The sequence below is a fragment of the Podarcis erhardii genome (assembly GCF_964252035.2).
Source record: "Podarcis erhardii genome assembly, chromosome: 4".
NCBI lineage: Eukaryota > Metazoa > Chordata > Lepidosauria > Squamata > Lacertidae > Podarcis > Podarcis erhardii.
The window spans coordinates 68,338,384-68,363,256 of NC_138508.1; the positions used below are offsets into that span (position 1 = coordinate 68,338,384).

Genomic DNA, 24,873 nt, shown 5'->3' on the forward strand with positions numbered 1-24,873 from the left:
TCTAAAGCCATTTGCACATAACAAAATAAGTATTTTATCACAGTAATTGTGTAGTATATTAATAGTGAAATTTGGGGGGGGGCAAGAGAGTGGGGCCCTAAGCTATAGCTTGTTTAGCTTATATGTAAATCCAGCACTGAGCAGAGCCTATGAAGGCAGCTTCTGTTCGCACCCTTTCTTCTCTCTCTGTGAGGACTACTGTGTCACCCAGGCACAGTGAGCCATTTCCCATGTCTGCCATATTCACAGTGGAAGGAGAGGGAGTCGGAGCAGGTTGTGCAATTACCTTGGGTGCCTTGTGTGCTTGGAAGGAGCTGGCCTGAGAAAAAAAAAAGCAATAGCTAAGGGAGCCTTAGGGTGCATGACACCTAGAGAACCAATTCTGTTGTTCTTGAGTCTGGGAACTTTGTTTTCAAAGAGTTCTCAAAGCCTCCACTAAGGAACATTTCCAAGGAAATCATCGTTGATTTGATTTATTATATTTCTATTTCATGACAATTAATAGAAAAAGTGTATCATTTGTCAATATTGCCCTGTAAGCCAGCTGTGTGACCTGAAGTCCAATAGATACTTCAAATGCAAGGCCAGAATGAGATATGTACACAGACATGTTTATCTCAGATTTACAGGAGGGAATATTATTTGCCAGTTGTTGGGACTGATGTCTACACTTGAGATGGTGAGGTGCTGCAGCAGTCATGGGAAATATCCAGCAACAGATGAACAGGCTGAGGACATTGCAGCACCTCTGCCTGTTGTTCCATTTGGCCATTTCTTCTCTGCCGCCTCATGCGCTTAGACCCCCCCACTGCCCCTCCTCAACATCAATACAGAACTCTAGTCCTCCCAGCATTAATTAGCTTAATGTTTGGCATTCAGATAGCTGAGGGTTAATCCTCTGTCTCCTTTCATTTTTCAACAAGTGAGCCTTTTGGCCATCTGTGCTAGAGGATTCGCTGACAGGACCTTAATCTAAGCTGAGAGAGATTGATTTCAGGCTCTCTCTTCCTGTTTTATGGCCACCTTTTGTTCATTACCACATTTCTATCAAGCAAATGAACAGCCAAGCGAGGCCATGTGTTTTGCTGACATTTTCACGAGAGGATTCGGTATTGCCAGCCGTACAATAGTTGAAGATCTGAAAGGTTAATGTACCCTCAGGATTGTGTAGTCTGATTCTCCCCCTCCTGAAACCTAAATGCATAATCACCTCCTTAATCAAAGCCTTTAACCTTTCTGAATTTCATGTGAGATGTAATGTTATAATGAATCCAAGATTCAAAGGGTGAAATGAGTGGGAAATGGTGGCAAAGCATCTTCTCTGAAGTGGAGGTGGTGGGGGAGGAGGAATGAAATGGCTTTTGGAAAAAATATATATAACAGGCTGCTGTTATCTTGGCAGTTCTGCCACATCATGGGCTGCAATGATATAATGGCCCCTGAGCAAGAGGTAGGCTGCTTGGGCTGTTGACGCAGATGCCATAAGACAGGCCTATCGAGACAACTGCAGCATACCAGTGCTGTACTGGGTGGTTTGCCAGTGCTTGAAAATCCGTTTATTTTGCAATCTTAACTGGGCAGCAAAAAGAGGCTGATAGATTCTCTATTGGATTGCCATACATGGCTGGGCTCATCAAGCTTGATGAGTTACAGGTTGTGCACTAAAGCAGCAAATAAGATCTATAGTTCATCTGATACAGGATGTGTATGGCAATGTGCCATGTTTCTCTGTTTCTCTACCTGCATACTACATACTCACATGGTTGCATTGCCCTGTGTTCAACTGTCACAGACCAAGGTGAAGAGATACACCCTCAATTAAGAGGGAAGTTTCACAGTTTGGGAGACATGAAGGAGAAGACTCTCTTACCAGGCCATCACCCCTTGCTCCTCTGAGGGAGATGGCCCCCTAAGATGGCCTATCTATCTTGTAGATTGCAATGTCCTGGCTAGCGAATAAGAGAAGAGAGGCTTTTTCACGCCATGAAAATAGACTTCACCTCTCTTTGTTTACTATCATTTGAGAAAGATGGAAGGCCCAAGCTTCACACTCTGCTTTGCTTAGGATACAATCCAACCACGGGATGCTGGTGCTGTGTTTATTGTGATGCCCACCAATCTTTTTGCCAGAAGTACTCCATGGAAAGTTCTAAAGCAGGGCATTCTGGAGGTGGGGATGGACTGATCTGACCTGGGGTCTGCTGGATTTCAAGCCAGTCCCAACAAAAATGACAAATGTCGTTCATCTTTATTGATGTGAATGCTCCATTGTGAAATTGCATTGTGGGGAGGGGGTATTTGCTTCTGTATAGGCCACTGAGTTTACTACGTGGTTAATTGTAGCTTCCTCATGTATACAAGCATGACACACTCTCTCTCTCTCCACTTCAAACATGACAGTGTACACCACAATGGCACATGCTGTGCATTCTTAATGCACAGCCACTTGGCTCACTTCTTTCAGCAATTTGCTGCCAAGGCTCTTCAGAGTGATGGGAAAACTCTCCTCCCCTTCCCTGCAGAATTAATCAGGCAAAAGAACCCACTATCTTATATAAGGAAAAGGGGGCACTTCATGAGGATCGTGTTTCTAATGGTTTGAACTTCAATCATTTTATTATCCCCTGGGGGTAAATTTGCCTCCTGGAATTCATTTTCGGTATTACCCATTATTTCTTTCCAGGGATTTAAATAAATGTATTTCATCAGTTTTTATATCTTGAAAATACATAAATTATAATGAGATTCAGGAAAGCCATATGCACATTTTCCTCTTGAGGACAGCGTGTATTACAGAATCCTGCTGCTTGTCAATTTCAGTCACATTGATTATTCAACTATTCTGCATTTTCTTATTTCCTGCAATGCACTGGCCATTTAGATGCAGATCAAATAGCTTCCATTTGATCAATACAGAATGGCTTCCTAAGAGAAAGTCATCTCCTTTGCTGTTGTAGTTGTTCACTCAGGTATATCTTTCATAACAGACACTCTTTCCCTACCCTAATAGTATGAAATTCACTATTCTCTTTAGCCACCTGTGCCCCAGCCAATTATGTGTCTTGTAACTAAAAAGCACCACCACTCCTTCCACCTCTGATTACTCAGTGGAAAGAACCATCATCTGCAAGTTCAGTTGGTAACAACACAAGTATGTCCAAGTTCATCATTTTGCAAACACAAAGTCTGGTGATGATGATGATGATTTTTTAAAAGAACTTACTACATTTCCCAAGATCTTAATCATTTCTGATCTATTAAACAGTTGTCTTTTCCTGCCATTCTGGGCCCCTCTTGTGGTGATGATGGTGAAGACAAAGAACAGCGAGAGCCACCGCAACCTATTCACTGGCTTGTTGAGAGCCAGTGTGGTGTAGTGGTTAAGAGCGGTAGACTTGTAATCTGGAGAACAGGGTTCGTGTCTCTGCTCCTCCACATGCAGCTGCTGGGTGACCTTGGGCTAGTCACACTTCTCTGAAGTCTCTCAGCCTCACTCACCTCACAGAGTTTTTGTTGTGGGGGAGGAAGGGAAAGGAGAATGTTAGCTGCTTTGAGACGCCTTAGGGTAGTGATAAAGAGGGATATAAAATCCAAACTCTTCTTGGTATGTTTCCGCTCTTCCTCAAGGCCCAATGGCATGGTAGTCAGAAGTTGGTTGCTAGGTGGGGCAGAGCTGCTTGGCTAGCTTCCCAGACTGGTGGGTTTCTGTAGCTTACAGGGAAGGGGAGTGGTAAGATTGTGAGGAGGTCAGCATGGTGCAAACAGGGCATGAGGAGCACTGAATTGGCTCTGCCAGTGTCTTTGCACCATGCTGAACTCGCTACCTGTTTGCCCCTCCCTCTCACAGTAACTGTGATTCAGTTGGCAGGAGGCTGGTGAAGTGGATCTGCCCTCCTTACTGAGCCACTTCTGATGGCAGTGCATGGTGATACTGTTATTCCACCTCAGCACATCCATCCCTCTTCCTGTAGAGCAAGCTACTGCAGCAATCTCTGTTGTATGTTTGATTCCTAATTGCCAAGAGTTAACTGTTAGCTCACCACCTGCAGAGTTGGATCGAGAACTTTAGGGGCTGTAAGCACTAAAAACATAGGGCCTCCCTAAATGTAATTCAAAATAAAAACAATACTAAGCATGAAATTTTACTTTTTTTTAATGACATAAAACTTGCATGTATTCTGAAATGCACATGCATGTTGTCAGAGCTGCCCGAAGTCCCAGCTCACAGAGGACCAACGCCAGGTCGTTGTTATATACAAAAGTCTTTATTGAAGTTCAGTCTCTATTTCAAAACCGTGGCGCGCAGCTCTACGTCTTAAACCCTAGACCGCCGAAGCTCTGTCTGAATCTCCTCCCCTCTGACACCAGTTTAAGACTCTAGACCTGCTCCACCTCTTCCTCTGCTCTCTCCTCCTCTGGGTCCTCCTGTCCGCTGGGGCATTCCCCTTTCTGGACTCTTCTGACGCTGAGTCCCCTGACTCCTCCCCCTGCCTCCGGCGGGCTTTAGGACCTGGTTCCCAATCCGGGTTCTCTGCTGTCCCGCGCGCCTGTACATTTGAACTTGGCTCTCGCGCCAACCCAGTGACCTTCCTCCTGACCGTTACACTGCTTCTGTCACTACTTCCCTCTTCCGGGAGGCTAGCTGGACCTGGCCTCCCCTCCTTTCCCTGACTCTCCGATGGAGGCGTGGTCAGCCCTGACTCATCTTCTCTCCCTGCTGGGGGAGACGCTGGCCCCGAGCTCTGGGACTCTTCCCCCCCACTACGCTCTGGTGGGGAAGCTGGTCCTGATCTCCAACTGCTGCTCTGGGAGTCCCCGCTGGCCCCTTGCTTCTGGAGTGTCCCCTTTTGGACCCCCCTTGCCCTGGCCACCGGCGCCCCCTTCTGTGAATCTTCTGATTCGCTGGAGAGGCTCATGGAATCTCTCGGGCCACTGTCATCTTCTCCTACGCTGCCCTCAGATTCTTCCCCTTCGCTCTCCATTTCCTCTCTTCCCTGTGCCTCTGCTCCTGAGCCCCTGACACATGTATATATGTGCAACACGTGCTAGATGCCCACTAATTTAGATTGGGATAAGTAATAAACAGAGAACAGAAAAATGTAGCATGGAAGCAAGTTTAGTAAGCAAGTCCAACAAATTTCTGACTTCTCCCTTGATATCTACTTTGATGCTTTTTTTTAAAAAAAAAATCAAATGTCAAATTCCTTCTAAAATCTCTCTCTCTGTGTCTCTCCACCCTAAGCCCATGCATAGTGTGCTTATTGGATAATGAAGCAGTAACCAGCCCGATATCATTTAGACTATATGGGCAAGGAAACGCAGTAGGTATTGAATCTGTGATAAATGTAACTGCTTGTAATGAGATGGAGCTGTTCTGTTTTAAGGGGATTGCGTTTATTTAATACAGTACAAGCCACATTAGTTAAGTTCAGTTGCATCAACATCTCTTACTTCGGTGAGGAAAAGAATTAAACGAATCTTTTTGGGCGGAAACCAGGCAGAGATGAACTCTTTTGATTTCAAAGGGAGGGGAGAGAGAGATTTAAGTATGTACTTAACTTTTCCACTGAAATCAATGGAGTGTTAAAGTGCTTCACTGGCTGGGTTACATTGATCATGCTCCGCACCACCAAATGTGTCTGACGCTTTTGCTTTGGGTTTGTCCCCTGCCCAAACCTGTTTGTTAAGATACTCATTGAGTGAATGGAGGAGAACCTAAGTGCCACTGATAACAAATATTAATATAATGGTTGCAAGTCCTTGAGAGCCTTATCAAATGTTTCAGAATCTTTAAAACTTCAAGCACTCTCACTTCACGGTACCTTTTAAAAAAGGGACGTTTCATTATAAAAACCCATCCACTTAACATGTTCCACTAATTCTCTTCTGCTACCCACCAAATAAATATTTCACAGAAAATCTTGCACATCAATCCTGTGCAGTTACTCTGATTTATTTAAAGTGCAAGAAGTCTAGAGTCTTTAACTAGCAGGGGGGAAAGAGATCTACATAACCCGATTCCCTGCACTGAAGCAGAAGACGGCGTATTCATTCAGCACTCATAAAAATTAGTCCCACCTTATCCAGAGCAGAGTATAGGATAAAACAAAAGCAGGAATTTCCATACGACACTTCCTACATTTGCGTGGACAGGCGGAGTCCCCAGATCCCGAGCGGTCCCCTCCGTCATGTGGAATAATGACTCAAGACAACGTGCTATGGGATTAAATTGGCCACAACTTTATTAAATTTCAAATGTGGGTAGACCTTGGCTCAGGCATTGGGCGTTCTCCCTCCCCAGTCCCCAGCCGGGGACCTAGGGAGCATCAGGGTTATCCAGTGTGTGTGTGGGGGGGGGGATGGGCCGGCTCTGGAGAACATATGTTCAAGCAGAGATAGCCGCCCCTGTTACGCCGCCACCGCAGGGGAGAGCAATGATGACCTTTCGGCGTACGGTCAAAGCCTCCCTTCAGAAACCCCTTTAACGGGGAACCCTGGTATTGCCGCCGCAAAGAGGAAGATGGACTAAAGGATTCCGCCCAAGGCCTGATGCCGCCAAAGTTGTGACATTATGCTACAGGAAAGGCGAAACCTGCCAATGCAGGGAAATTCCTTTCCAGCCCTTTAACAGCGACCTTAACGTAGCAGCGCCCGCATACCTGTGAAGAAAAGTTAACCTGCAAAACCTGTGAAGAAAAGTTAACCTGCAAAATAAGACATTAACTGAGGGTGGGTAGGGTGGGAGAAGCTCTGGAGCCAAGTGAGGATTCCCAGGTAAGATCCTCCCTCTATTGTGTGGGCAGGTAATCCCTCCCCTACCTGGCCTGGTCTCCTTGGCAATGCTTCCCCCTGGTGGGATTGGACAACTGACTGAGGTAGGTGGAGACCTCCATGTATCCCACCTGAGGGAAGGCAAAGCCAAGCCTATGCTGATGGAGCCGCTCCAGATCCAGGGACTGCGTGCGTCCATGCAAAGGGCGCCCCCCGTTTTAAGCGGGGAGCGGTCATTGCCACATACTTTGCCACGTATTTATCTGTTACTCCTTCACACTTACCAAACACCTGTTATTGAACCAGAATTCTTAAAAAGTGGTGAGGAAAGGGTTTTACTTTTTGACAAATGTATTTTATGGAATAAAATGAGGGTAGCAAGTTCTTCCTGAGGGGCTTGGGAGTACAGAGCTAGCATACCCTCCAGCATTTCTCCAATGAAAATGGGGACATCCTATTCCATAACAACTCCTTTATTTACACCCTACCCATTTGACTAGGTTATCCCAGCTACTCTGGGTGGCTTCCAACATGTGTAAAAACATAATAAAACATCAAACATTAAAATGAGTGGGGATTTGAACTCTAGTCTCCCAGGCCCTAGTCTGCTACTCTAACTATTACACCACATGGCTTGTCAGTGTCATGTCATCCCTGACCATTTGCCATGCTGACTGGTGAGTGCATGGTGTTGTACAAAATGGCAGGTTGCATGGCCGGGCTGGGGATAGGGGTACACATTTGTTGGTTTGGCTCAGGTGCCAAGGTTTCTTGGGCTGGCCTGGGGGAACAGGGGTTCCTTAAAAACTCTCAGTACTCTTCACAAACTCCCAGGATTCTTGAGGGGAAGCGATGATGGTTTAAAGTAGCACCATAGTGCTTTAATTATACTGTGTGGTTGTGTTATAGCTTTAAGAGGGACTGTTAGATTTTGAGAGGTTTCTCTTTTTCTTTCGTTTGGTGCAGGCCTTAGAACTGAGGCACTGTGACAACATTTTGGAAACTAGGTAACATGATAAAATGAAAGATACAACAAGTTTTGAAATAAGTTAACAAATTGCTGATGTTTTGTATCACAGAGAACGCAGGGTTAGGAAGATGCGGGGAAGTCCATTAGATTTGCTGAAAAAAAGATTATGGAAATTTGCAATTTTTCTATTTTATTTCTTATATCTGTCTTTTATTCTTTTTTTCTGTATTTCATAAATTCAATAAAAATATTATATAAAAAAAATAGAACTGAGGCACTGTGTCACATGGTTCCTCAAAAGCTTGTGTTTGGTGGTAATGAAGATCACTGCTGCGAAGGTACCAGAGTCTCCTGAGTATGGCCTGAAGATCAAAACCAAGGGGTGGACTACAAACAATAGGTTAGCTCATTCTTCATATTAACCTCACCCAAGGAATGCTACAGAGCGGTTGTCATGTGCAGATGCATTGGGCACCAAATGGGCCCAGGGGAGAGGAGACATGGGTCCCTGTCGATGGAAGCAGAGGATGGGGAAGCCCTAGAGATATGCGGGAAAATATTTTCAAGTCGTTGGTTTTATTATTTATGTTTGTTTGAATATGACTGTAACCAACCACCAAGGAAATTCCAAAATTCACATTAGAGCAATGCCATTATTATTTCCTACCCAAAATGTTACAAAATAGTTCTCAAGGTTTTGCATTATCCAAAACTGTTCATCATACTAGAAGATAAACCAAGCAAGGGTGGGTCGGTGGGTCGGTGTTTGGGTGTGAAGTTGGCTGATGTTGTAGCCACTGGCAGTATTTGCGTTAAGTTATAGTCTAAACCTGGAATGTGGAAAAGGACATGCCCATTGAGCTCTATTAGGTGCTGTTTTAGACTACACCTAGACTGCCCACAAAGAAGCATTCCTACACCCGCAGTCCCTGAGTGGTGAGAGGTTTCAGGGGTGGCAGCACATACCTCAGGTGTGGATTCCTTACAATGAAGGGCACAACAAACTGTGGTGTATTTGTAATGTATGATATCATAGATCATGTAGCATATGATTATTTCAGCATAAGATTCCAGGCCAGATCATAAGCAGAGCAATTGTGGGTGGTTGTGGAGACAGCTGGTGATGAAAGCAGCAGCATGTATGCCATGAGGAAGGAAGGAAGGAAGGAAGGAAGGAAGGAAGGAAGGAAGGAAGGAAGGAAGGAAGGAAGCTAGGAAGCTTGTTTAGCTTATACGTAAATCCGGCCTTGGCTGTGGAGAATGTATCCTACATTTCCATTTTGCAAAATATGTCAGCACAAACACACTTTAGTGCTGAGGAATTAAACAAAGAGAAGAGAAGCAGAAGCTATGTACACTCAAGTGAAATTCAGCAATAATTTATTCAGCTCATTCAATGCTTCCCCAAGCGCCTGTTCTATCTCAAACGGAATATGAGGAGCATATGGAACTATAGATTTGGAAATTGACCCTCAAGTAGCAACCCTTTTCATGAGAGTAATTGTTTTAGTTAGTAATAACTATTCTTCTCCAGTTTTAAATATTTTAAGGAAAAGTTTCCACCTAATTGTGAATCTGTTGTCTGTTTTTTGCCTCCTGAGACCAGTAAACATATGGTAGTAGAGACTGACAATCCTACAATCAAAGAAACATTCATGCTTTTATGATCATTGTAGAGCACATAACTTCCAATGCTAGAGCAAAATGAAGTGGGTTTGAACAAGAGCAGAACCTCTGGCAACTTTTATATGAGCAGCTACAGCTCAGGACCACAAAGAAATAACCTGGACCAGAAAAGTTTATGCAAACAATTTTTTGCCCCTGCAAAATCATTGTGGCAAATGGTGTACATAAAGAATTTATAGTCCAGCATGCTGAGTGATCTGCAAACACGGCAGTGTAAGCCTCTGCACAAATATATCAGCATTTATAAGTGATGGGGAGGAGGAATAGGCAGTAGCAATGCACATGTTTATTCCTTTAAATTGGTTCCCTTTCAGTTGCATTCTTTATTAGCAAGCTCAGTTGTGTCTTATTAAAGGCTTTTAAGTATAGCTTTGAATAAAGCTCAATAACAAGAAAACACTCACTCTCCCCCACCCCACCCCTCAACGTGATGGAATGTTGGTAAACTTTGAATATCTGACACAGAGGCATGACCAGAGAACAATGAAATTAGAATGGTAATTTTTAGTTGACAGAGCAATCTTAAACTTTTCTCTGCTATACAGTATTAATATATGTACCTTTGTCAGTTACTGGTGTTCACCCTCAGCTGGGCCATGATCAGGGTGACTACACCACAAGAAAACAGAGGCAGAAATCTGTCTTGAGGTGAACCAACCTTAGGCTCTTTCTAGGTGCACACAAAAACCTTCCATTTCTTTGTCTATGGCATGCTTTCCATGACTTGAGCAGTCCTACATTCCTACAAGACACAATCATTTATGTTCTTTCTCCCCATTCTAAGAAACACCGCAAATTTGATAGGGTAGTTTTAACAGAGGGCTTATAATAATAATAATAATAATTTATTATTTATACCCCGCCCATCTGGCTGAGTTTCCCCAGCCACTCTGGGCGGCTCCCAGTCAGTATTAAAAACAATACAGCATTACATATTAAAAACATCCCTGAACAGGGCTGCCTTAAGATGTCTTCTGAACGTCAGGTAATTCTTTATCTCTTTGACATCTGATGGGAGGGCGTTCCACAGGGCGGGCGCCACTACCGAGAAGGCCCTCTGTCTGGTTCCCTGTAGCCTCACTTCTCGCAATGAGGGAACCGCCAGAAGGCCCTCGGCGCTGGATCTCAGTGTCCGGGCTGAACGATGGGGGTGGAGACGCTCCTTCAGGTATACAGGACCGAGGCCGTTTAGGGCTTTAAAGGTCAGCACCAACACTTTGAATCGTGCTCGGAAACGTACTGGGAGCCAATGCAGATCTCTCAGAACCGGTGTTATGTGGTCCCGGCGGCCACTCCCAGTCACCAGTCTAGCTGCCGCATTCTGGATTAATTGCAGTTTCCGGGTCACCTTCAAAGGTAGCCCCACGTAGAGCGCATTGCAGTAGTCCAAGCTTGAGATAACTAGAGCATGCACCACTCTGGCGAGACAGTCCGCGGGGAGGTAGGGTCTTAGCCTGCGTACCAGGTGGAGCTGGTAGACAGCTGCCCTGGACACAGAGTTAATCTGCGCCTCCATGGACAGCTGTGAGTCCAAAATGACTCCCAGGCTGCGCACCTGGTCCTTCAGGGGCACAGTTACCCCATTCAGGACCAGGGAATCCTCCACACCTGCCCGCCTCCTGTCCCCCAAAAACAGTACTTCTGTCTTGTCAGGATTCAACCTCAATCTGTTAGCCGCCATCCAACCTCCAACCGCCTCCAGGCACTCACACAGGACCTTCACCGCCTTCACTGGTTCTGATTTAAAGGAGAGGTAGAGCTGGGTGTCATCTGCATACTGATGAACACCCAGTCCAAACCCCCTGATGATCTCTCCCAGCGGCTTCATATAGATATTAAAAAGCATGGGGGAGAGGACAGAACCCTGAGGCACCCCACAAGTGAGAGCCCAGGGGTCTGAACACTCACCCCCCCACCACCTTCTGGACACGGCCCAGGAGGAAGGAGCGGAACCACTGTATAACAGTGCCCCCAGCTCCCAGCCCCTCTAGACGGTCCAGAAGGATGTTATGGTCGATGGTGTCAAAGGCCGCTGAGAGATCCAGCAGAACTAGGAAACAGCTCTCACCTTTGTCCCTAGCCCGCCGGAGATCATCAACCAGCGCGACCAAGGCAGTTTCAGTCCCATGGTGAGGCCTGAATCCCGATTGGAAGGGATCCAAATGGTCCGTTTCCTCCAGGCGTGCTTGGAGTTGTTCAGCAACCACCCGCTCAATCACCTTGCCCAAGAATGGCTTCAAAAACCCATCTGAAACTTATTAGAAAAAAAGCTAACCTAAAGTTACAACAGTCAAAAGTTTGACCGCATTCTTCTTACATGCTGTTTTCTATATCTATCTGGCATGGCGACAGAATGGGGAGAAAACCACCCTTGCAGAGTGACTAATTTTTGTGACAGGGCTGTCTCTTGCTATTAAGTTTCTCTTGCACCCTTTCTAGTCTCTTTCTAGAACTTGAGACAAAATGACCCAAACTTGCCTAAAATGTACTTTCATATGTGAGGAGATTTATTTAAATGACACTATACTCTGTTGCAGAAGCATGCACCTGATGCTAATAGTTAAAGGCATTTCGGACCAATAAGTCATTAGTCTGTGGAAAACAGAAAGCTTTGGGGGAAGCACATATTGTGCCTATAAACATCATCAGCCACCGTTCTCTGACTCTTGAGCACTACTTGAAACAACCTCTGTATGGTGACTGGTTCCCATGAAGGTTTTATATGTAGCAAATTGGACCCACATCATGTAGACATTCTCCACCAGGCACTCTTAGTAGTAGCTGCTAGAAGTATAAAAGCAGTCAAAACAACTGATGGGACCCATCTGGCAGTCTTCACACATAACATTGCCATGTATTGTTTTGAGGGGCCTATTAAGTGGCGCTGGTAATAAGTAGACCTGCCATCGGCCTAAGCATAGGAAACTTCTCCATCCAGAGTTGGCCCACTGTTCCTAACAGGGGCTAGCAGCAGCTCTCCAAGGTTTGTCATAGGTCATCGAACCTGGGTCCTTCCCTTAAAATTCTGGGTATCCTAATTCATGTCATCATGGTCCTGTGTACAACTGTCTTTGGCTCAAACTAATAAGCTCCGTGCCTGGATCTCCCGATGTCTCCTTCTTTCCCTAAAAGCAAATGCACCTTTTCGAAGCATGGTGTTTGAGATCAGAGCCATAGCATGTATTATGAAAGCACGCAGTTCACAGCAGCACCGGGAGGGAGATGTTTTGCACTGGGAAATTGCCTGCCCTGATCCAAATGGCCCTTCACCACATGGCTGCTTTTAAGAAGAACCACACATATCCTGAAATAGGTGAAGTTTGTCCCTTAATACTAGTTCTTGTTCCACTATACCAGTGTTGAGAACCCTCCAGTCTTGCCATTAGTGCAACAGCTATCCTTCAAACTGCTGTGTCATTTCCCCTTTGCCAGCTCCCGTGTGTCAAAGCAGTCCTGTAGAAGAGTAATAACTGATAATATGAGAGGGGTATTTGTTTCTTAGAAAGTGGAATGGAGTCAGTTTGGCCTAGTCATATTCTGAATTGATGCAGCTTGAACTCAGTAATGCTTAAAACCAGGTTCAAGTTGTAATGCTTTCTCAATCTCGCATGAATTGCGTCTTTGTTTGAAAAAAGTTGTTTTGTTTCATGAATTATCGTCACTTTTTCTGATGGTTCCCTGAATTGGGGTTGTCAACCGAGAACAGTGATAAACCAAGTTTTTCATGTTATCAGCTGTGGAAGACTCTGCCAATAGATACACATTGGCTCCTTCAGTGCCACCTTTTAAACACCTGCTGATAACTTTTCTATTCTGCCGGCCCTAGGCAGGCCATTAAGAGTACATCCCCACAATTGTCTATAGATTTATTTATTTATTATTGCTTTTAACTTGTTTTTAACTTTTTATGGCTTTGCTGTCTGGTTTTTGTTTTATATTGTAAACCCCTGTGATTATTTTTTTTTTTTATGATGCAGCAGCATATAAATATTTTAATAAATATCTGGTTTTCTTTGATAAAATTATTGCAGTAATACGTTTCTCAGAGACGGCAGGGTGAGCTAGCATATAGCTACAAACCAAAATGACTAAGTTGTCCTTCCATTGTTGGAGGCAGTTTGCTTGGCCCCTGCAAGAAGAGGATGCTGGACTAGTTGATCTGATCCAACGGGACTCTTTTTATTTAAGAAGACCATGTTTTTTTCTTTATTGTTTTCTATTCTCCCCTTGGTTTGAGTGTAAAAGTTGATGCTCCATTCTAAGTCAGCTTTCTCTCTCTTCTATGATGGTCTTGCTCATTAGGCCACTTTGACCAAATTTATTATTATTTTTGCATAGCACCGTGCAGTGAACAGGATCTGAATTGAAGCCACCTTTGGGTATTGCTTCCTTTTTAAGGATTGCAGAGGGACCCTCTGCACATGTGTGCACACTTAGGGGTCCATGTATTACCCAGTTCCTCACATCCTCCCTGCCCATCATACTGAGAAGGGCATTTTGCTCATTAGAATAACAATGGTCCGTTTACCTGTTTTTTTAATGGATGAATGGAAGTGAGGATACACTGACTTTTCTATACACACTTGGATACACTTCTGCTTTTGTCCCCCAATTCTCCCTTCTCCTTCGTTTTGCTGCTCTTGCGTCTTCACCATTCAGCACCTGGCAAATCCCTCATGATGCAAGCGGTTCTAGTCACATCTTGAACAATGGGAAGAGTTCCCAAGGAAACCTGCAAATTCAACAAAGATAACCCCAATGTGTCAGAAGCTCTACAGCGCGGAATGGTAATGCACTGTCCTTTCCATCCAAATTGGTAAGGGTATCTAATTAATTTGGCAGAGTTTTCCAGCCCTCAATTACGGCATCTGTTGCAGCACGGAACAATCCAGAGCAACCATCTGTCTTTCTACATGTAAAATGAATGGATGAGCAAAGATATAATTTTATTTTAGCAACAGAGGGTAGGAACGAGCATGATACCCAGGCTGAAGCTGTACACTTCAAATTGTCAAGGTTAATTACCAGAGAAATATACAGAGCTGCATATTGGGCTGGAGTAGCTTTGGCGTTCCGTGCCAAAGCACAGTTGGAAGGAGATTAGCAACGAGCAAGTTATACAGGATCATACAGGTTTCGTTATATTGGATGTATAAATCTCTTTACCTCTTCCAGCTAATCAGTGCTCATCCCAGTTGCCCACCTGAGGCTCATCTTTCTGCCAAGAGCATCTTGGGCAAGAGAAGCAAAGGGGAACTGTACAACATTCGCAGCGTCTGGATGTAAACCCAGCATTTGACTGCAGCTGACCCACTCAGGGACTTGGAATTTAAGACCTGTTTCTGATAGCACCCATTTTGCCTGTGGAAGTGGAGATACACAACAGCAGGCATGTGTGTTTTTGGGGTTTGATGAAAGCATCTCAGTGGGGTGTATGTAAATAAGCAATGAACTGTGGCTCCCGTACAGCAGAGGGAAGATCATGTGCAAACAGGTGCTGCGGATGTGTCTCTTGGGGCATGGCAACAAGGGTCTAAAAGGTGAACATGAGAGTGCAAACATGAGGCCTTATCAAACGGTTTTGAAGAGCACCAGTAATCAGTTCAGGAAAAGAACTGGGTTCAGTCCACATGTGGTTTTGAAGGTGATTTCAGTGGGGCTGGCTCAGGTCTTCCCAGTTCTGGTAAACACATGTGTTTCACTTGTTGGATCAAGGCAATAGCTTCACCATCCTCCATCATGAGCTCAGACATGCAGCTGAAGGAGCTTTTGCCTTCAGATGAGCAAAACAGGAAACCTCTGCATGTGTAGTGTTTTGGTTTGTATTGATCAGATACGTTTTAGAACATGGGTAGGCAAACTAAGGTCCGGGGGCCAGATCCGGCCCAATCGCCTTCTAAATCTAAATCTGGCCCGTAGATGGTCCAGGAATCAGCGTGTTTTTATATGAATAGAATGTGTCCTTTTAAAAAAATGCATCTCTGGGTAATTTGTGGGGCCTGCCTGGTGTTTTTACATGAGTAGAATGTGTGCTTTTATTTAAAATATGTCTCTGGGTTATTTGTGGGGCATGGGAATTCGTTCATTCCCCCCCCCCAAAAAAATATAGTCCACAAGGTCTGAGGGACAGTGGACTGGCCCCCTGCTGAAAAAGTTTGCTGACCCCTGTTTTAGAATATACAATGTGGTTTTCTCAGGTCTTCAGCTGTTGTCATTGCATACATCTGCAGCAAGTGTTGCCAGAGATATTGATGTTGTTTAAACAAATTTCAACAAGAAGGAATCATTCCAAAGCTCATGGAGTATAAAATAAAATACATTATGTTATTTTCGTCAGGGCTACATAAACCAGAAAACAAAACACAAACTGTTTAGATTGCAATCCTATGGCCCCTGAAAGTGCATCCCTGGGGCGATAGGATACCTCAGATTGCTTTAAGTGCTCATGGAAATTCATCACCAATTTGGTTCAAATTTCTCCCAATGCAAACATTTTTCTAGGAAATTTTTCCTAATAAACATGTTTTGCAAAACAATTTCCCTTAATGTAAGATACCTTTGTATGTTGTATCTGTTGTGACGTGGGGTTTGTGATTTCAGCTCTCTTGACATAATATGCTGGAGACAGTTCTCTAGTAACACTTCTTTATTAAAGCAACAAGACTGAGACTTGAGGAGGGGAGAGCTACATTTATAGGGACAGGGAACTAGCTAGAAGGGATACATTTTGGAGGGAACAATATCAGGCAATCACAGTCCTGCCTTTTGGAGGCAACCAATAAGACAGAGGATCCAAATACAGCAGCTTAAATGAACCAATAGTAGCTGTACCCTCTGGAACCAAAAGGCAGTCACTTTACCCTAATGCAAATACAGACAATAATAATACAGATATAAAATACTTTGACTCAATACACAACACCCCTCCCCCCCTAGTGAGCACAGCAGACGTAATCTCTCAGGTACTGTGGGGTCCTACAACTTCTACTTGATCTCCTGACAACAGGTGTTGCCGGTTCTGGATTGGGTGTCACCTGTGGTAGGGGAGCTGCTATAGGGGTTTCGTCAGGAACAGATGGAGTCCCAGACATCTCAGGGTCCCCTACCTGTACCTCGTCATCCTGAGGACTAGCAGACCCTGGTTCATTTGCTGAAGCCCCTGGTGATTGCACCTCTGGGCCATTTTCACTCTGGTCTTGCAGCTCTGCGTCGTTAGCCAGGGATGAATTATCAGACTCCTCCCTGCTGAGCGCCCGGCGCCTCAGCTGATCTATATGTCTCTTCCAAACTTGTCCATTTTCCAAGGTCACATAATAGGACACAGGTCCACTAGCCCGGGTGACCACACCAGCCACCCACCGCGAACCTCGTGAATAGTTCCTCACCCAGACCAGATCTTCAGGGGCGAAATACCTTGTTGTGTCAGTCTCAGCCTGGGGGTTTGCTCTTGAATTACGGCTTGGCATTTTATCCGGGTGGACATAATCCAGCACCGTTACCAATCTTCTACCCAAGAGCAGCTCAGCTGGCGACTTGCCCGTCGCAGTACACGGCGTCGCATGCTGCAAAAATAACATTCGCACGATGCGAGCTGACCAGTTACCCTCCATTAAGCGCGCAATGGATTCTTTGGCTGTTCTTACCATGCGCTCCACTTGCCCATTGGCGGATGGGTGAAAGGGCGCGGATGTGACCCCTCTTATGAAGTTATCAGCCAAGAATGCCCTGAATTCTTGGGATACAAAAGCTGCCCCATTATCTGATACAATGGTCTCAGGTAACCCGTGGGTTGCAAACAGCTGCCTCAACACCTTGATTACGGCAGCTGATGCCGTGCTAGGGACCATCGCCACTTCTAACCATTTGGAATATGCATCGACGATAACCAAAAAGACCTTCCCCTGGAATGGCCCAGCAAAATCTAAGTGCAGCCGGCTCCAGGGAGCTCTGGACTGCTCCCACCAGTGAACTGGTGCTCTGGCCACTTCTGGCCGCACCTCTTGGCATGCCTTGCATGTTCGTACCCATTGTTCTATGCTCTGGTCCATTCCAGGCCACCACACATAACATCGGGTTAGCGACTTCATCCTGACCATTCCCGGGTGTCCCATGTGAAGCGTCTCAAGAACCCTGTTTCTCAGTGGTGCTGGGATGATCACCCTATCTCCCCACAGGAGACAACCCTTATGCATGGATAACTCGTGCTGCCTTGTCGCATAAGGCCTGAATTTGTCTTCATGCGGACCACCTGGCCACCCCCTCCCCACCCAAGTGAGCACACGGGAGAGAACAGCATCTTTCCTCGTTTTCTCAGCAATATCAGTAGCCGTTACAGGAGCCCCCAGAAGTGTTTCCAGCATCATTATGTGCTCCGCTGGAGCAGGATCCTCATTGCTCCCGCCAGGAAGGGGCAATTGACTCAGCGCATCAGCGTGGCACAACCGTTTCCCTGGCACATGGGTCAAGGTGTACTGGAACCCGTTCAGGAATATAGACCAACGCAACATTCTGGGGGAGAGAATTTGTGGCGTTTGTTTGTTCGGGTTGAACAACCCCAACAGTGGTTTGTGGTCCGTTTCAATGGAGAAATGACGACCGTACACATAATCATGGAACTTTTTGATTCCTGCCACAATTGCAAGTGCCTCTTTGTCAATTTGAGCATAGTTGCGCTCCGTGGCCGACAACGTACGGGAATAGAAAGAGATGGGCTTTTCCGACCCATCCGGTTCCCTATGACTCAGCACCACCCCCAGGCCGTATTGAGAGGCATCACATGCCAGGACCAGCGGCTTCGATTCATCATAATGAGCAAGGACGCTCTTGCTACTCAGCATTCCTCGCAAGGAGTCAAAAGCCTTCTGCTGCTCCTGCCCCCATCGCCACACATTCTTTTTCTGCAACAGTCTATGTAATGGTTCAGCTACCGAAGCTTTCTGGGGTAAGAACGAATGATAAAAGTTAATAAGTCCCAGGAATGACTGCAACTCCGTCTTGTTCTGTGGTCGTGGTGCCTCGATGATGGCCTTAACCTTAGCATCTGTGGGGTGGATGCCTGATGCATCAATTTTAAACCCCAAGAATTCCACAGTTAGCACCCCAAAACTGCATTTTTCCTTTTTTAGTTGCAACCCCACCTCCTTGAACTTGAGCAACACTGCACGGACACGCGCAACCAGTTCCTGTGGGTCTTTTCCAGCAATCAAAACGTCATCAAAAAATGGCAAGACCCCCGGCAGACCTCTTAACAGGCGTTCCATGAGCCCTTGAAAAATCCCTGGGGCCACACAAACTCCAAATTGAAATCTGTTAACTCTGAACGCCCCTTTATGTGTGACAGTAGTCTGTGCTTCCGCTGATTGTGGGGTTACTGACAGCTGTTGGTAAGCTTGTGCCAGGTCAAGTTTGGCGAACACCTTGCCCCCAGCCAGTTTAGCCAACAGATGTGATATGACTGGAATGGGGTATGAGTTTCCCCTGAGTGCCTTATTGATAGTACATTTGTAATCAGCACAGATCCTGACTTCCCCATTTGCTTTAAGGGGCGTGACGATTGGAGTCTCCCACTTAGTGGAGTCCACGGGTGAGAGAACTCCCTGCTTGACCAATTTATCCAGCTCTGCTTCGATCTTGGGTTGCAGTGCAAATGGCACTCGCCTTGGTTTGAGTCGGATTGGGGCCACCCCAGGGTCCAATTCGAAGTCAACTGGGGGCCCTTTATAACAACCCAGTTTTCCATTAAAGAGACCAGCAAATTCTTTGTATAATGCCTCACTCATCTCAGGGCAGGCTTGGATTGAATTAAGCCCTGATATACTCAGTCCCAGGGCGGGAAACCAGTCAGTGCCCAGGAGACTGGGGCGACTGCCCTTCGCAATCACCAGTTTGAGTACCGCCTGTTTGTCCCGGAACTGTACTCTCACGGCACACATTCCCATGACATGGATGCGGCCCGCTGAGTATGACTGCAAAGTTGCCGGGAAGGGCTCCAGAGGGGGCAACTTACCCCTGGGGAAGAATGTCCTCGCGGTCTGGTCCGACACGATAGTGAATCCAGATCCGGAGTCCACCTCCATGTCGCACAGCTGACCCTCAATCTTCACCTTGACGTGTGCCTTGCCTTGCGCTGGAAACTGCACGACCCTCCCGTTGATCTCCGTTACGTAGTGGCAGTCCTTTAGAACATGGTTCGCTGTGGCCGATCTGCGATGCTCCAGTCTAGGTGCTCCTGTCTCTCCCAACACCGCCGATCTACAGACCCTGGCGATGTGACCTGTCTTTCCGCATGTCCGGCACATAGCATCCCGGAAACGACAACTCTTCCGCTCATGGTTTCTGCCACAACCAGGGCACCTGCCTCGGTGATCTTTGTGCACTGTGCAGGCCTGACGCACTGACTCGACCCCACGGACTTGGCTCTGGCTCGGAGTAGCCTCTAGCTCGTCCATGGCATGCGCCACTTCTATCTGTGGCTTAGGGACCCTGCGACTGGCATCAAGCTCCTCTCTTTCATAATTCTCCGTGGCGGTGGCCTCCTTCAAGGCTGAAGCAAGGGTAACCTCTTCTTTAGCCACGATGCGTCTTCTGGCTTTCTTGCTGCTCAGACCACCGACAAACCGATCCAGGAGAGTCTCTTCCAGATCTTGGAAGTCGCAGTGCTGAGCGAGCTTCCGCAGTTCAGCTAGAAATGCAGATACAGACTCCCCAGCACGCTGCTGCCTCTTATGAAACTCCATCCGCCGGGCCATCTTGGTCTCAGTAGGCGCTAAATGGCTTGTTAGGCAGGCAAGAATATCTTTGAGAGATGTCTCACTTAGCTTCGCTGGGGCAACCAATGCCTTGGCCAGCTTGAAGGTCTCAGGCCCACAGTAGCTCAGGAATGTGGCCCTTCTTTTGCTGGCATCAGTGATCCCTTGAGCCACTGCGAAGAACTCGAAGCGTTCGACGTAGTCTTCCCACGTGTGGGGCTCTGATGGCTGGAAGGGCTCCAATACCCTTGGACTCTCCATTGTCCTGTGGGCAGGGTCGTCTTCTCAGCTGGCCAGTGAGTCTTGTTCTTAGCTACAATCCGGACTCTGAGGCAGGGCTGCGTTTAACCGCTCCTCAGCATTCCGGATCCTATCCTCGTCGCCAGTTGTTGTGACGTGGGGTTTGTGATTTCAGCTCTCTTGACATAATATGCTGGAGACAGTTCTCTAGTAACACTTCTTTATTAAAGCAACAAGACTGAGACTTGAGGAGGGGAGAGCTACATTTATAGGGACAGGGAACTAGCTAGAAGGGATACATTTTGGAGGGAACAATATCAGGCAATCACAGTCCTGCCTTTTGGAGGCAACCAATAAGACAGAGGATCCAAATACAGCAGCTTAAATGAACCAATAGTAGCTGTACCCTCTGGAACCAAAAGGCAGTCACTTTACCCTAATGCAAATACAGACAATAATAATACAGATATAAAATCCTTTGACTCAATACACAACAGTATCACTGATACATGCATTTTTATTCACTCTTTACCCTAGTATATGTATTTTTGTACAGGTTACTTGAACATAAAATTGCACTGCAAAATTCTGCGGTGTGAATTGCGAACAATGGTTGTTTGTTTCTTTTTGTTTTTGTTTTAGTTTGCATATTGTTTCAGAAAGTGCAAATCTGATAGGTTTGCTTTTAAATTCAGCCAGAAGCAAAGGGCAGCCGGGTCATGGCAAAAGCAGAAAATCCCAGCTTGAGCTCTTTAGGTTTCACTTAGAGTTGCATGCCCAGGCCTATCAGGAATGCTTTTGTACTGACAATACTGGCACTCTTAGACCTTCAGTTCTCTTGTGTGTGTCAAACAGGAACATCCTGATTTAAATTTTATTTAGCCTTTATTGATTTTTCTTCTTTTTCTTAGCAAGGAGAAGGCATGATGTATATTCCTGTGAGCTAGAAGGAATGGAGTAGCACGATTAAAAATGACCTACTTTAGTATGATAAATAATATGTCAGAAATTGAACAGATGGACCCCTGCTGCTACATTCAAGACTAATTTCTCACCCTTCTTCATGCTCAGGTTTGGTGCTGCATTATAACTGCATCATTCTAAGCCTTTCAGCTTGACCCATTTGATAGACAATGGTTCCTGTATTGAATACAGTATATTCTCTACAACCATATTTATGCATGGTTATCTGTGTTAAATCAAACTCACTGAGGGTGGCATGGGGGTTCCCTGTAACTGGTGGCTTCACCTTTGACTCTGAGTCTTCAAACTGCATTCAGCTGAATGCATCAGCACAGAGGCTTCTACTGGAAATGCTGAATGTTCTTAGATGCCTCTTTTACACAACGGGAAGTGAAGCTGGTGGGGAGGAGGACATTGGCAGTGGCGTGCACCCCCCCTTTCCCCCATGCAGCTTTATTTCAGCACAGAGAACTTAATGTAGGGTCCGCCAGCATGGTGCCAGGGTGCCTGCTGGTATCTCCTGCGGTGCCTGAGAAATGTCTAATTACGTATCCCCTCAAAAATCTACATTGTGTGAAAGATTCTTTGCTCTTCCTGCGCCGTTCCTGTTTGCACTGGCTCAGCCTTTCATACATAAAACCCTCTCTTAAATAAGCCCACATTTCAGTGGATACCAGCATATTCAGTGGACACTCTCTTTTCTGTTCCGAACAAAGAAGAGATACACAGAGCTTTTTTTTTTTGAGTGTTGCATTGGCTGATGTAGGCACCTGTTCCCTGTTGCACGTGCCCACACTAATTTGTGGTCCTATCTCTTTGTCTGCTCCTTTAGGTGTGGAAGCCATTTTGTATTGCCCCACATTCCCATGGCAACCATTTTATGTTATGCTACACTCCCATGGCCAAAGTTCCAAATGTGCCCACTGGCCACGAAAGGTAAAAACCCTGATATAATACCTGAATATTGCTACCGTTATGTTTTCATATGTGTTGGAAGTCGCCCAGTGTGGATGGGGCAACCCAGCCAGATGGGCAGGGTATAAATAAGAAACTTATGATCATCATGTATGTATATTGCTGGCGCATACTTAAATTGTGCCCATAGTGGTACCCATTTGCCTGATTGCCACTGAAAACCTTACTTCATTATTAGTAATAACAATTAAATTTCTGTACAGTGGTACCTTGGGTTACATACTCTTCAGGTTACATACGCTTCAGGTTACATACTCTGCTAACCCAGAAATAGTACCTCGGGTTAAGAACTTTGCTTCAGGATGAGAACAGAAATCGTGCTCCGGCGGCACGGCGGCAGCAGGAGGCCCCATTAGCTAAAGTGGTGCTTCAGGTTAAGAACAGACCTCCGGAACAAATTAAGTACTTAACCTGAGGTACCACTGTACTGCCCTTCATCTGAGAGTCACAGGTGGTTTACAATATAAAAACACAGAAATAAACAACATAGTAACAAACAAAACAACATCCCTCACTATTTTGTGGCTACTAAATTGTGATATCTCCAAATTTCAAGCAATTTTTGGTCTTTTATTTTTATTTTTGGACAGCTGCATTACACCAAGCTGCAGAGTTCCATAATGTTTTTGTGCTATTGTTGATGAAGCTATTGTTCATGGCTTGTTTAATGCATGTTATCTAGTAAACATTCATTTAGGTTTGCTCACAATTCAGTACATCCTCCTTGAGAATGAACTATTCAAATTAATTATATTGCTAATTAAAGGGAGAGAGAAAAAAAGGACAAATTACTTTCTGTAAGCTCCTTTTAGGTTGAAAAAATACGGTATGTAATACTGGCATGTGTCTTCTGAATTACATAAAATGTTTATTTTGAAATTAATCTTTGAAAATCTCTTTGGTGGGGATGACCGTCACAATCCAAATGTAGGGTTACCATACGGCTGGAATTTCCCAGACATATCTGGAATACCACAACAACTTTTCTGTCCAGATTTTCACTGTTTGAATGGCAACCCTACCAAATGCATTTCTGTGGTATTTTATTTGTTTTGCTTATTCACTACCATTCACCATCCACAGCTAATTAACACAAAATATTATACTTATTTCCTGAGCCAGGTTTCCCATTCCTATACAAGGGATCAAAGAATCATGTCTGGTAGGTATAACAGCTTTTCCTAAGCTGGTGCCTTATAGATGCAGGACTACAACTCCCATCATCACCTACCATTGGCCATGCTGATGAAAGTTGTCCAAAACATCTGGAGTGCACCTGACTGAGGAAGGCTGGTGTAAACGGACTCATTTATGTCAGTAGAATCTGTGCACACTTCCTGTGCCCCTTCAAATTCAGTCCCCCATAGGTTTCTGAAGCCCCTCGGAACTGAAAACACAAGCTGTCATCTCCTATCTCCGCTAGTGCCAAGTGAAATGTCAAAATTGGTGTGAGAAGAACTAATGATAATGGATGGAACCCTCTGCCCCATGTACATGGACAGTGGTACCTTGGTTCTCGAATTTAATCTGTTCTGAGAGTTCTTTGACTCCTGGAATGGTTCAGAAACCAAGGCTTCTGATTGGCTGCAGGAGCTTCCTGCAGCCAATTGGAAGCCGTGTAAACCACATTGGTTGTTCGGCTTTCAAAGGACATTCGCAAACCAGAACACTCACTTCTGGGTTTGTGGAGTTCGGGAGCCGATTTGTTTGACAACCAAGGCGTTCGACAACCAAGGTACCACTGTATTTAAAATCCGCTTTGAGTCGTCCCCCCCCCAACAAACAATCGAGCAGTGTATAAATTTTATGAAATAAACATAACCTCTTGCTGTGTCATATGAGGAGTTTTGCTAGACTGAGACCATTCTGTTGAAAAAGGATGGAATGGAACTTGACACAGTTGAATGGGCATTGGATCTAATCGGTTGTCATGTGGAAACAACAGCTTTTCAGTGCTATCATCCAGCTGGCATGTTTCTTTAGTGCACAACTGGTAAAGTGGGACACATCTTGTTGACGAAGATCCCCTTTCCATAAAAAGTAACAAACCAAAATCATGGCAGAAAAATAATTGACACTTCACATCCATTATACATTCGTACCAGTTCCAAAGATGGTGTAAATCCAACCTGACATGGCACATATGGAAAATATGTTTTCCTTATTGCTCTGAAAATAATGTTGGAAGTGCTTTTAATGTAAAATAAACTTTGGCCTACAGGCAAAGGATTCTTAAGCCTGTCTTCCCAAGAGTAGCAACACTGTTGGCAGAGGTTTCCTTTAATGCATTTTGGCTGCTTACTCTTGTACACAAGGACCCAGGCAGAATCAGGGAAGAATTTGTTGTTTGTGCTTAGCAGGAAAGGGTTAAAAAGTGCTTTGTGTGTGCCTGATTCATGGGGGATTTAAACTGCAGGAAACAGAGCAGTGGTGCAATGTAGATAATTTTAGACTCTGGTGCTGTTTGTGTGTGTTGCAGGGAAGTGCTCTTAGGTGTATTGCTTCACTCCAGATTGTGGC

General features: G+C 45.3%; 2 long non-coding RNA genes across 4 annotated transcripts in view; one reads left to right on the top strand and one right to left on the bottom strand.

The window, feature by feature from the left end:
- Nucleotides 1-8,072: 8,072 nt before the first annotated feature.
- The window catches only part of LOC309340177, a 33,856-nt gene continuing 17,055 nt past the window's right edge, over nt 8,073-24,873 (top strand). Inside the window, exons 1-4 of one of the 2 annotated variants that reach the window (XR_014155822.1) lie at nt 8,073-8,141; nt 14,087-14,243; nt 21,327-21,486; nt 22,211-22,314. This is a non-coding gene — a long non-coding RNA (uncharacterized lncRNA). Of the gene's footprint in view, nt 8,142-14,086; nt 14,244-21,326; nt 21,487-22,210; nt 22,315-24,873 lie in introns of those variants that run through there. The other variant, XR_014155823.1, reaches the window with a different exon arrangement.
- On the bottom strand, nt 9,979-21,331 carry LOC309340187. Of its 2 annotated transcripts, none has more exons than XR_014155842.1 (3): nt 21,229-21,331; nt 13,956-14,159; nt 9,979-10,169 (listed from the first exon to the last, which is right to left on the bottom strand). It is a non-coding gene; the product is annotated as an uncharacterized lncRNA (long non-coding RNA). The 2 variants fall into 2 exon arrangements; XR_014155843.1 differs by lacking the exon at nt 9,979-10,169 and adding an exon at nt 11,882-12,552.